Source organism: Symphalangus syndactylus, chromosome 2 (genome assembly GCF_028878055.3).
Source record: "Symphalangus syndactylus isolate Jambi chromosome 2, NHGRI_mSymSyn1-v2.1_pri, whole genome shotgun sequence".
Classification (NCBI taxonomy): Eukaryota; Metazoa; Chordata; class Mammalia; order Primates; family Hylobatidae; genus Symphalangus; species Symphalangus syndactylus.
The window spans coordinates 62,103,070-62,115,179 of record NC_072424.2 but is presented as its reverse complement, the minus strand read 5'-3'; positions in this window follow the sequence as shown (position 1 = coordinate 62,115,179).

Genomic DNA, 12,110 nt, shown 5'->3' with positions numbered 1-12,110 from the left:
AGATTGCCCCACTGCACTCCAGCCTGGGTGACAGAGCGAGACTCCCTCCAAATAAATAAATAAATAAATAAATAAAACTTTGTGGGACCAATTCCAATCAAGTCCAGGGGAGCACACACTGGCGACCAACATCCCCCCTCAGGCCCCTTCAGGGTCGACAGAGTGCATCTGGAACAGACTGGGAAACTCCAGCAGGCAAAGTAATGTGCCAGGAATAAAGACACTGCCTGATACATTCTTCATGTTCCCTCTACCCACCCTCTCCCCGCCAGGCTTCCATCAGGCTCCAATTCTGCACTCTCCCCAAGAGCCTCAGATTGAAACATTGCAAGGAAGACACCGATACTCAAAGACACAGGCTTAGGAATCTGAGTTACAAAGAAAAATGAGCCCCTGCTACCCCAACTCCCTGGTACTCCTTTCAGCACTGCTGCCCTGCACCTGCCCCCTCCTCCATAATTTGAACTGCCTTCAAAGAAGCTGGAGAGACGGCCCTTCTGTCAGGAAAGAGAGGACCAGCATGCAGCAAATGCCTGGGGTAGGTAGGAGCAGATGGTGAGATTAGCACAGAGATGTAAGAAACAAGTGGTTCTCACCAGAGGTACAAGGAGGAGCTAGTACCATTCCTTCTGAAACTATTCCAATCAATAGAAAAAGAAGGAATCCTCCCTAACTCATTTTATGAGGTCAGCATCATCTTGATACCAAAGCCTGGCAGAGACACAACAATAAAAGAGAATTTTAGACCAATATCCTTGATGAACATTGATGCAAAAATCCTCAATAAAATACTGGCAAACCGAATCCAGCAACACATCAAAAAGCTTATCCACCATGATCAAGTGGGCTTCATCCCTGGGATGCAAGGCTGGTTCAACATACGAAAATCAATAAACGTAATCCAGCATATAAACAGAAACAAAGACAAAAACCACATGATTATCTCAATAGATGCAGAAAAGGCCTTTGACAAAATTCAACAACACTTCATGCTAAAAACTCTCAATAAATTAGGTATTGATGGGACATATCTCGAAATAATAAGAGCTATCTATGACAAACCCACAGCCAATATTATACTGAATGGACAAAAACTGGAAGCATTCCCTTTGAAAACTGGCACAAGACAGGGATGCCCTCTCTCACCACTCCTATTCAACATAGTGTTGAAAGTTCTGGCCAGGGCAATCAGGCAGGAGAAGGAAATAAAGGGTACTCAATTAGGAAAAGAGGGAGTCAAATTGTCCCTGCTTCCAGATGACATGATTGTATATCTAGAAAACCCCATCGTCTCAGCGCAAATCTCCTTAAGCTGATAAGCAACTTCAGCAAAGTCTCAGGATACAAAATCAATGTACAAAAATCACAAGCATTCTTATACACCAATAACAGACAAACAGAGAGCCAAATCATGAGTGAACTCCCATTCACAATTGCTTCCAAGAGAGTAAAATACCTAGGAATTCAACTTACAAGGGATGTGAAGGACCTCTTCAAGGAGAACTACAAACCACTGCTCAATGAAATCAAAGAGGATACAAACAAATGGAAGAACATTCCATGCTCATGGGTTGGAAGAATCAATATCGTGAAAATGGCCATACTGCCCAAGGTAATTTATAGATGCAATGCCATCCCCATCAAGCTACCCATGACTTTCTTCACAGAATTGGAAAAAACTACTTTAAAGTTCATATGGAACCAAAAAAGAGCCCGCATCGCCAAGTCAATCCTAAGCCAAAAGAACAAAGCTGGAGGCATCACACTACCTGACTTCAAACTATACTATAAGGCTACAGTAACCAAAACAGCATGATACTGGTACCAAAACAGAGATATAGACCAATGGAACAGAACAGAGCCCTCAGAAATAATGTCGCATATCTACAACTATCTGATCTTTGACAAACTTGACAAAGACAAGCAATGGGGAAAAGATTCCCTATTTAATAAATGGTGCTGGGAAAACCAGCTAGCCATATGTAGAAAGCTGAAACTGGATCCCTTCCTTACACCTTATACAAAAATTAATTCAAGATGGATTAAAGACTTACATGTTAGACCTAAAACCATAAAAACCCTAGAAGAAAACCTAGGCAATACCATTCAGGACATAGGCAAGGGCAAGGACTTCATGTCTAAAACACCAAAAGCAATGGCAACAAAAGCCAAAATTGACAAATGGGATCTCATTAAACTAAGGAGCTTCTGCACAGCAAAAGAAACCACCATCAGAGTGAACAAGCAACCTACAGAATGGGAGAAATTTTTTTTTAATTATACTTTAGGTTTTAGGGTACATGTGCACAATGTGCAGGTTTGTTACATATGTATCCATGTGCCATGTTGTTTTGCTACACCCATTAACTGGTCATTTAGCATTAGGTATATCTCCTAATGCTGTCCCTCCCCCCTCCCCCCAACACACAACAGTCCCCAGAGTGTGATGTTCCCCTTCCTGTGTCCATGAGTTCTCATTGTTCAGTTCCCACCTATGAGAGAAAAATTTGCAACCTACTCATCTGACAAAGGGCTAATATCCAGAATCTACAATGAACTCAAACAAATTTACAAGAAAAAAACAAACAACCCCATCAAAAAGTGGGTGAAGGACATGAACAGACACTTCTCAAAAGAAGACATTTATGCAGCCAAAAAACATATGAAAAAATGCTCTTCATCACTGGCCATCAGAGAAATGCAAATCAAAACCATAATGAGATACCATCTCACACCAGTTAGAATGGTGATCATTAAAAAGTCAGGAAACAACAGGTGCTGGAGAGGATGTGGAGAAATACGAACACTTTTACATTGTTGGTGGGACTGTAAACTAGTTCAACCATTGTGGAAGTCAGTGTGGCAATTCCTCGGGGATCTAGAACTAGGAATACCATTTGACCTAGCCATCCCATTACTGGGTATATACCCAAAGGACGTAAATCATGCTGCTATAAAGACACATGCACATGTACGTTTATTGTGGCACTATTCAGAATAGCAAAGACTTGGAACCAACCCAAATGTCCAACAGTGATAGACTGGATTAAGAAAATGTAGCACATATACACCATGGAATACTATGCAGCCATAAAAAATGATGAGTTTGTGTCCATTGTAGGGACATTGATGAAACTGGAAACCATCATTCTCAGCAAACTATCACAAGAACAGAAAACCAAACACTGCATGTTCTCACTCATAGGTGGGAATTGAACAATGAGAACACATGGACACAGGATGGGGAACATCACACAGCAGGGACTGTTGTGGGGTGGGAGGAGGGGGGAGGGAGAGCATTGGGAGATGTACCTAATGCTAAATGACGAGTTGATGGGTGCAGCACACCAACATGGCACATGTATACATATGTAACAAACCTGCACGTTGTGCACATGTACCCTAAAACTTAAAGTATAATAATAATAATAAGTATTCTATCAAAAAAATAATAAAATAAAATAAAATGAGTCATTTAAAAAAAAAAAAAGAAACAAGTGGTTCTCAGACCAAAGAAGACTCTGCGGGAGACGGCACACTAGGCCTTCATGGGGGCGTGCACTGGACAGGACCTCCCCAGTTACCGAAATAATTATGTGAGAAAGGCTCTGATCTGGCCCGAAACGCCCTTGGATCCCATGGCAACGCCTCAGCCTCTGGCAGTAATAGGCTTCTGTGCCCAGAATCTCTAGGTCTGGAAGTCCCGCCTCCGCCAGCCTCTCACAGCCCAGAGGTACCTCCCACTGGCACCTAATGGGTTAGGGAGGCTATTCTTCCAGCTGTGATAGATCCAGCCTATGTGTGCTCCTGGGTCTTTCTTAGTTGTTTCTTCTCGCACACCTGCCACTCAAAGCCACAACCCACTTGCACGCCACCGTGAGGACACCTTAAAACGACCGTCTAGATCTGAACTGCACTGAGGGAATGGTCAGCTTCGCTCCCATTAGATGGCTTGGCCCAAAGGACCTAGCAATCGCACAGACAAAAATTTCTTCCTAAAAGCTGCATGTGTCTCTGGTCTCTAAAAGGCAAAACCAAACCCTAAAGAAAAAGCCAACCCACACCCACCCCTATCACAAAACAAAAACAAAAACAAAACCCACCACCAACCCACCTTTCATGTGAGGAGTCCTTGAGAAGGGCCTTTCCAGCCAGGACCAGGTAAGGGAATGTGTGCACTTGGCCAGACCCAGAACACACAGTGTCAGGGAACTGACAGTCACACTCTGACCCCATAGAATTTCCCACACTGACACACAGATCAGGATGTGTCAGCCTGAGAGATGACACCACAAATCTGGCCTTCACAGATTGATTCCACACTTTCTCATTGATTCCACACACATCCCATCACCGACACCAGATTCCCTCATCACTGACCCTACATACCCACAAGAATTGATTCCATGGACCTTATCACTATCCCAAAGACCACCCATCACTAATCTACAGACCCCCATCTCTCACCCCAGGGACCTCACAGATTCCCCATCCCTGATTCCAGGATCTATAGAACCTCATCTCTTACCCCCACAGACCTATTAATAAGAGGATACATTCATGGGAGACTGTGTTGACCATTTTACACACCCATTGTGTGTGTGTGTGCTGATTAATGGACTTAGGTAAACTTTAGTGTTTTGGTAGGCAATGCAATTTTTCAATGTCTTTTCTTTCTTTTTCTTGTAGGCCTTACTCCAGTAAGTGTGCATTGTAGTTTATTAATGCCTATCCCTTATTGAGTCCTTGTCATGCATATTTGTTATTAATCATAATTCACAATTCTTATAACTCAGAGACACCAGAGATTCACATAAGAAGAAGGGCTGTGGGTATTTATTTATTTATTTATTTGTTTTGGTTTCTGCAGGTTATCATTCATTTGTATCAAGTCACTAAGTGTATACTTTGTTTTCTAAAAAAAAATTCTAACTAAAAAAAAATTTTTTAGACAGGGTATCGTTCCTTTAGCCAGGCTGAAGTGCAGTGGTATGATCATGGCCACTGCAGCCTCAATCTCCTGGGCTCAAGTGATCCTCCCTCCTCAGCCTATGTAGTAGCTGAGACCACAGGCATGCACCAATATGCCCACCTGATTAAAATATTTTTTGTACATATGTGTGTCTCATTATGTTGCAGAGACTGGTCTTGAACTCCTGGGCTCAACTGATTCTACCACCTCGGCCTCCAAAAGTGTTGAGATTACAGGTGTGAGCCACTGTACCCAGCTGATAAAATCTTAAACAGAGTAAAATAATTTGGGACCTAATGTAAAATTTCCACTGAGATGATGCATCAGAAATTAAGGTAGAATAAGATGGCCCTAGGGCATCAAAACAATGGAAACTAAATCTTGGGCTGGCACAGTGGCTCATGCCTGTAATCCCAGCAATTTTGGAGACCAAGGTGGGGGACTCACTCGAGGTCAGAAGTTTGAGACCAGTCTAGCCACCCTGGTGAAACACTGTCTCTACTAAAAATACAAAAATTAGCCTGGAGTTTGCAGTGAGCCAAGATTGTGCCAATGCACTCCAGTCTGGGCAACAGAGGGAGATTCTGGAAAGAAAAAGAAAGAAAGAAAGAAAGAAAGAAAGAAAGAAAGAAAGAAAGAAAGAAGGAAAGAAAGAAAGAAAGAGAGAAAGGAAAAAGAGAGAGAAAGAAAGAGAAAGAAGAAAGAAAGAAAGAGAAAGAAGAAAGAAAGAGAAAAAGAAAGAAAGAAAGAAAGAAAGAAAGAAAATCTTAATTTCTTCATCAAATGTAAAAAATGTGGACTGGACTCTGGAGGAATAATACATAAAAAGACACACAGGCACTATTTTTTTTGAAGTTTTATTGAGAAATATTGATAACATACCACAGAAGCCACCGATTTAAAGTGTAAAATTCAATGGTTTTCAGTATATTTGCACTGTTATGCAAACATCACCACTATAAATTTTAGATCATTTTCATTACCCTGAAGTAAACCCCATATCCCTCCATTTCCCCCCAACTCCCCTAACCCTGGGCCACCAATAATCTACTTTCTGTTTCTATGTATTGGTCTATCTTGGGCATTTTATTTAAATGGAATTACATAACATGTGGTCCTTTGTGACTGGCTTCTTTCACTTAGCATAATATTTTCAAGGTTTATTCAATCTTGCATGTGCAGAGGGGGCACTTTACATAAGGATAAACCTGGGGTGGGGGGTGCTTACTGATTGATTTTGAAACTTCCCTCCAAAATTGTAAAGGGAAATGATTGGTTTCAAATAGAGGAAAAACCTATTCAGGCTAAAATCCTGTTTTCAGCAGTTTGTAATGTGGGGTTTTATTGCAAAGAATGGCAAGATTTTTAGGCTTATTTTCTGCAAATTCTCCCTGTGTTTGGGGAACAGTCACAGAATGTGGAGGAATGCGCTTCTGAGTTCTGTGGCTGGAGATTCGCGTCCAGGAGAACTCAGGTCCCAGGGTAGGCAGAGAAAAACAGTGTAAGAGTGCCAATAGAACCCTTTGAAATGGAAAATTTAAAATGTTCCCTCCAAAAGGAGTCCCAGATAACCACACAAAAGAGAACTTTACTGAGCAGGTCGATCGCAATTGTTCAATAACAAGACGCAGACAGACTGCGTAAGAAGGAAGTTTATTTCTGCAGCCGGTTACAGGCAGAAGCGCCAGGTAATTCACCAGATCAACTCAAAGTTACAAGTTTTTTTTCTAGTGCTTAAGGTCCATGTGGGATTGCACCTACAAGCAGGAGTGTTTCATTCAATGAACATCTAATCTTTAACTCGGGTCTAGGGTCTGGAAAGATTTCTCTAGAGTCTTGGAAAGTTTCTGAATCTTAAGACAGGCCGAGGTGAATGTGTAAGAATGCTATCATTATTCGATCAGACTTTAGGGTCTGAGAAAACCCAGGCGGGGTCTCAATGGGTTTGTTCTCACATTCCATCCCTGATAGTCAGGCACCAGTTTCTCCATTTCTTTAGCGTTAACTTATGCATTCATCAAAATTATAGTAAAGGGTTAGTGAAACTGTTCTGGTTGCTGTTGGAAACCTGGCCTGCCACACTGCCATAGGAACTGAAGCCCATTGCAGAACATTGAAAATGCCTGCAAACACTGACTTTACTGACCAGTCAATTAAATTGCAGAAAAGCAAGCTCACGCTGCCTCCCTGATCTGTCCTCCGGAATTGCTAGTTACAAACGTGCATATTGTCCTAGGTTCAGTTTTGCAAAGACGGAGCCTGGCAGTGAAAGCATTTGTTTGAGTTCATGCATTACTGTTTGCTTTGTCTATTTCTTTTATATGAGACAGAGTTTCAATCCTCTTGCCCAAGCTGGAGTGCAATGTCATGGTCTCGGCTCACTGTAACTTCTGCCTCCTGAGTGGAAACGGTTCTCCTGCCTCAGCCTCCCAAGTAGCTAGGATTACAGGCATGTGCCACCATGCCCGGCTAATTTTTGCATTTTTAGTAGAGATGGGGTTTCACCATGTAGGCCAGGATGGTCTTGAACTCCTGAGCTCAGGCAATCCACCCGCCTCGGTGTCCAAAGTGCTGGGATTACAGGCATGAGCACCCTCGGCCGGCCTATTTTATTTTAAGATGGAGTCTCGCTCTGTCACCCAGGCTGGAGCACAGTGGCGCGATCTCGGCTCACTGCAACCTCTGCCGCCGGGATTCAAGCGATTCTTGCGCCTCCGCCTCACGAATAGCTGGGATTACAGGCGCCGGCCACTATGCCTGGCTAATTGTTCTATTTTTAGTAGAGACGGGGTTTCACCATGTTGGCCAGACTGGTCTTGAACTTCTGACCTCAAGTGATCTGCCTGCCTTGGCCTCCCAAAGTGCTGGAATTACAGGCATGAGCCACCGCGCCCGGCCCTGTTTCTTTTATTTTATTTATTATTTTGAGAAGGAATTTCGCTCTTGCCGCCCAGGCTGGAGTGCAGTGGAGCGATCTCAGCTCACTGCAACCTTCACCTCCTGGGTTCAAGCGATTCTCCTGCATCAGCCTCCAGAGTAGCTGGGATTACAGGCACATGCCACCATGCCCAGCTACATTTCCTTTATTTTATTTTTTATAATTTACTAGCCTGTTTGTTGATAACAAGACTGGCGGTGCACAAGGTTGGGTCTCGGTGCTCACTGGGCGGCGGGGATAGACCAGGTGGGAGGGTCTCCAGCGCCTGGTACAAATCTCCAAGAAAGTGCAGGAAACGGCACCAAGGGTGACAGCAAAGTTGTGCTTTGGCAGGGCGGGTAGGCATTCCGGCGCAGAAATGCGCAGGAAAGGTTTTGCTGTGCTTGTACGCAGGTCATCCCCAAGCGCTTCTTATTGGCTTGCAGCAGTGAGATGAGATCGCGCCACTGCACTCCAGCCTGGGCGACAGCGAGACTCTGTCTCAAAAAAAAAAAAAAAAAAAAAAAAAGGGAATGAATATCCATTGATGCATGAAATGGCTGCATTAAAGGAAAACCAGCCAAGAAAAGACAAGACAAAAAAAGTCAAGGATCACTATGAAAAATAAATATATTTTAAAAGATTTGTTTTTAAAGCAACAACACGGGTTTAAATTTTAAAGGGAAAGAAGTAGCTCCAAGATAGAGGAAACAGGATGGCTTCTGAAGAAGGGAACGTTATTCTTTGAAATGGGAGGAAATTATGACAAGAGGGTAGCACAGACTGAAGAGGTGGAGGTAAAAGGGGGTTCTTGGCCAGGCACAGCGGCTCACACCTGTAATACCAGCACTTTCGGAGGCCAAGGCAGGTGGATCACCTGAGGTCAGGAGTTCGAGGCCAGCCTAGCCAATGTGGTGAAACCCCCGTCTCTACTAAAAATACAAAAATTAGCTGGGCATGGTAGCGGGCGCCTATAATGCCAGTTCCTTTAGAGGCTGAGGCAGGAGAATCGCTTCAACCCGGGGACGGAGGTTGCAGTGAGCCGAGATCGCATCACTGTTCTCCAGTCTGGGTGACTGAGCAAGACTCTCTCTCAAATTAAAAAAATAAAAAAAGTGTGTGTGGGGGGGGTATCTTGACTTTTCTCCATGTGTCTTACGCCACAACTCTTACACGGGACCTTGTGGAAGAGATTCCTCAGCCAATACCTTTACGGTGCTGCCTCCCTGATGGGCTGGGTTCTAAACAGCAGTGCCTTCCCCATCTGCTCAGTCCTTCCTTACTCACCTGGGCACCATCCTCCTAGTACGTCCCTTGAAACCATCCAGGGCTCTTTCCCTTGCTCCAGTAAGGAAATCACAGCAGGCTTTGGGATAGAGAGACCTGTTTATAAGAAAAGAAGTAAGATGGCCAGGCATGGTGGCTCACTCCTATAATCCCAGCACTTTGGGAGGCCAAAACAGGTGGATTGCTTGAGGTCAGGAGTTCAAGACCAGCCTGACCAACATGGTGAAACCCCGTCTCTACTAAAAACAGAAAAATTGGCCAGGCGTGGTGGCGGGTGCCTGTAATCCCAGCTACTCAGGAGGCTGAGACATGAGAATTGCTTGAACCTGAGAGACGGAGGTTGCAGTGAACCGAGATTGCGCCATTGCACTCCAGCCTGGGCGAGTGAGACTTCATCTAAAAAAGAAAAAGAAAAAGAAAAGAAAAGAAAGAAAAAGAAAGAAAGAAAGAAAGAAAGAAAGAAAGAAAGAAAGAGAAGAAAGAAAGAAAGAAAAACATACTCATGCTGTTCCTGAATTCGAAGTTAGTCCCTTAGTACTCATGAAGGACTAGAGGAAGGTGTAAAGGTCTGAAGCATGGAGAAGATGGATGGACCCCAAAGAGCTGCCCATCTATTAATCCACAAAACACAAAACAGTTCCCTAGGCAGCAGGTGAAAAGTCACCCAGACAAGTGAAAGCTACACCCAAAATTCATGAGCTATTTGGGGATAGACATCCTTACCTAGTGAGACCAGGCTGCTATAGTTCTCCATCATGACATCTCTGTGTAAATCCTTCTGAGCAGTGTCCAGGCACTCCCATTCCTCCTGAGAGAAGTCTATAGACAGATCTTGGAACATGCCCAACCCCTGAAATGACAAACCCAGGCAGCGCTGTTGAAATTAAAGGAAAAGTTTTTAAGATGAAGGAAGAGATAAAAGGGTGCTGAAGGATGGAGAGAATATAGTGAGCAGACCGGCTAGGCTGAGAGTGGGGAAGAGTAAAAAAATTAGTGTAACTTCAACAAAGTACCGCCATGTTCATGAATATTCCTGTTGCGGCCAGCAAACCTCCTTCATAGAATGGGACATTCCCAGTATTCCATGCTTAGAGCTGGGAATGCATAAAGTACATTGATATATTATTTCCCAAATAAATGAAATAGAGTAGAAAAGCACACAGCAAGCTGTAGGCCTAGCAAAGCTTAAAGAATATTACAGTAAACATCTGATATGCAAGTTACTATTTACAAAAAAAGCTTAATAAATAGGCACTCCCCCCTTACCATTTTTTTCTTGTTTTTTTCTTTTCTCTTGTTTCATTTTTCTGTTTTTGTTTTCACTTTGAGACAGGGTCTCGTTCTGTTGCCCAGGCTGGAGCTCAGTGGCACAATCACAGCTCACTGCAGCCTCAACCTCCCAGGCTCAGGTGATCCTCCCACCTCAGCCTCTGTATTGGCTTTGACTATAGGCGTGCACCACCATGCCCAGCTATTTTTTTTTTTTTTTTGTATTTTTAGTAGAAACGAGGTTTTGCCATTTGGCCAGGCTGCTCTCAAACTCCTGAGCTCAAGCAATCCACCTGCTTTGGCCTCCCAAAGTGCTGGGATTACAGGCATGAGCCATCACACCCAGCCTTTTCTCTTTTCTTAAAGGAAGACAGGATCTTTCAAAAATATCTACAAAAAGTTTATCTATTGGCCAGGCACAGTGGCTCACGCCTGTAAACCAGCACTTTGGGAGGCCAAGGCAGATGGATCACCTGAGATTGGGAACTGGAGACCAGCCTGACCAACATGGAGAGACCATTTTAGTCTCTACTAAAAGTACAAAATTAGCTGGGTGTGGTGGCGCATGCCTGTAATCCCAGCTACTTGGGAGGCTGAGGCAGAAGAATTGCTTGAACCTGGGAGATGGATGTTGCAGTGAGCTGAGATCTCACCACTGCACTCCAGCCTGAGCAATAAGAGTGAAACTGTCTCAAAACAACAACAACCACCACCTCTATTGCACTTTGATAATAAGTACTTCCATAAAATAGTATAGATAGTACTTCGATAATTAAATGTACATTGGCTGGGTGTGGTAACCCACACCTGTAATCACAGCACTTTGGGAGGCCAAGGCAGGTGAACTGCTTGAGCTCAGGAGTTCAAGACCAACCTGGGCAACATGGCAAAACCCTATCTCTACGAAAATATATATCATATACAAATTAGCCAGATGTAGTGGGACATGCCTGTAGTCCCAGCTACTTGGGAGGCTGAGGTGGGAAGATTATTGAGCCTAGGAGGTCAAGGCTGCAGTGAGCTGTGATCCTGCCACTGCACTCCAGCCTAGGCACCAGAGCAAGATCCTGTCTCAAAAAAATAAAAAAATAAAAAAAAGACCAGGCGCAGTGGCTCATGCCTGTAATCCCAGAACTTTGGGAGGCCGAGTAGGGCGGAACATGAGGTCAAGAGATCGAGACCATCCTGGCCAACATGGTGACACTCTGTCTCTACTAAAAATACGAAATTAGCTGGGCATGGTGGTGCATGTCTGTAGTCCCAGCTACTCGGGAGGCTGAGGCAGGAGAATTGCTTGAACCCAGATGGTGGAGGTTGCAGTGAGCCAAGGTTGCGCCACGGCACTCCAGCCTAGTGATAGATCGAGACCCCCTCTCAAAAAAAAAAGTGGGTATCATGGTAGGAATAAGCTGCACACAGGTCAGACAAAAGTTATAAGGGCATCTGCCAGTATAAACAAGTTCCCTGTGAGACACCTGGTCATGAGTCAGATATTTGAGCATTAGGCTGTGGGCCAGGAAAAAGAAATGTCCGGTGAAAGGCTGCTCTAAAGACCCACAGGCCCGTTCCCTAGAGCCCCATTAGAGTGAAGTAGAGTTTATAGCCATTCTCCTGAGAGGCCTCAAGACCCAATTAGAAGAAAACTATAACATTTGTTATATAGAA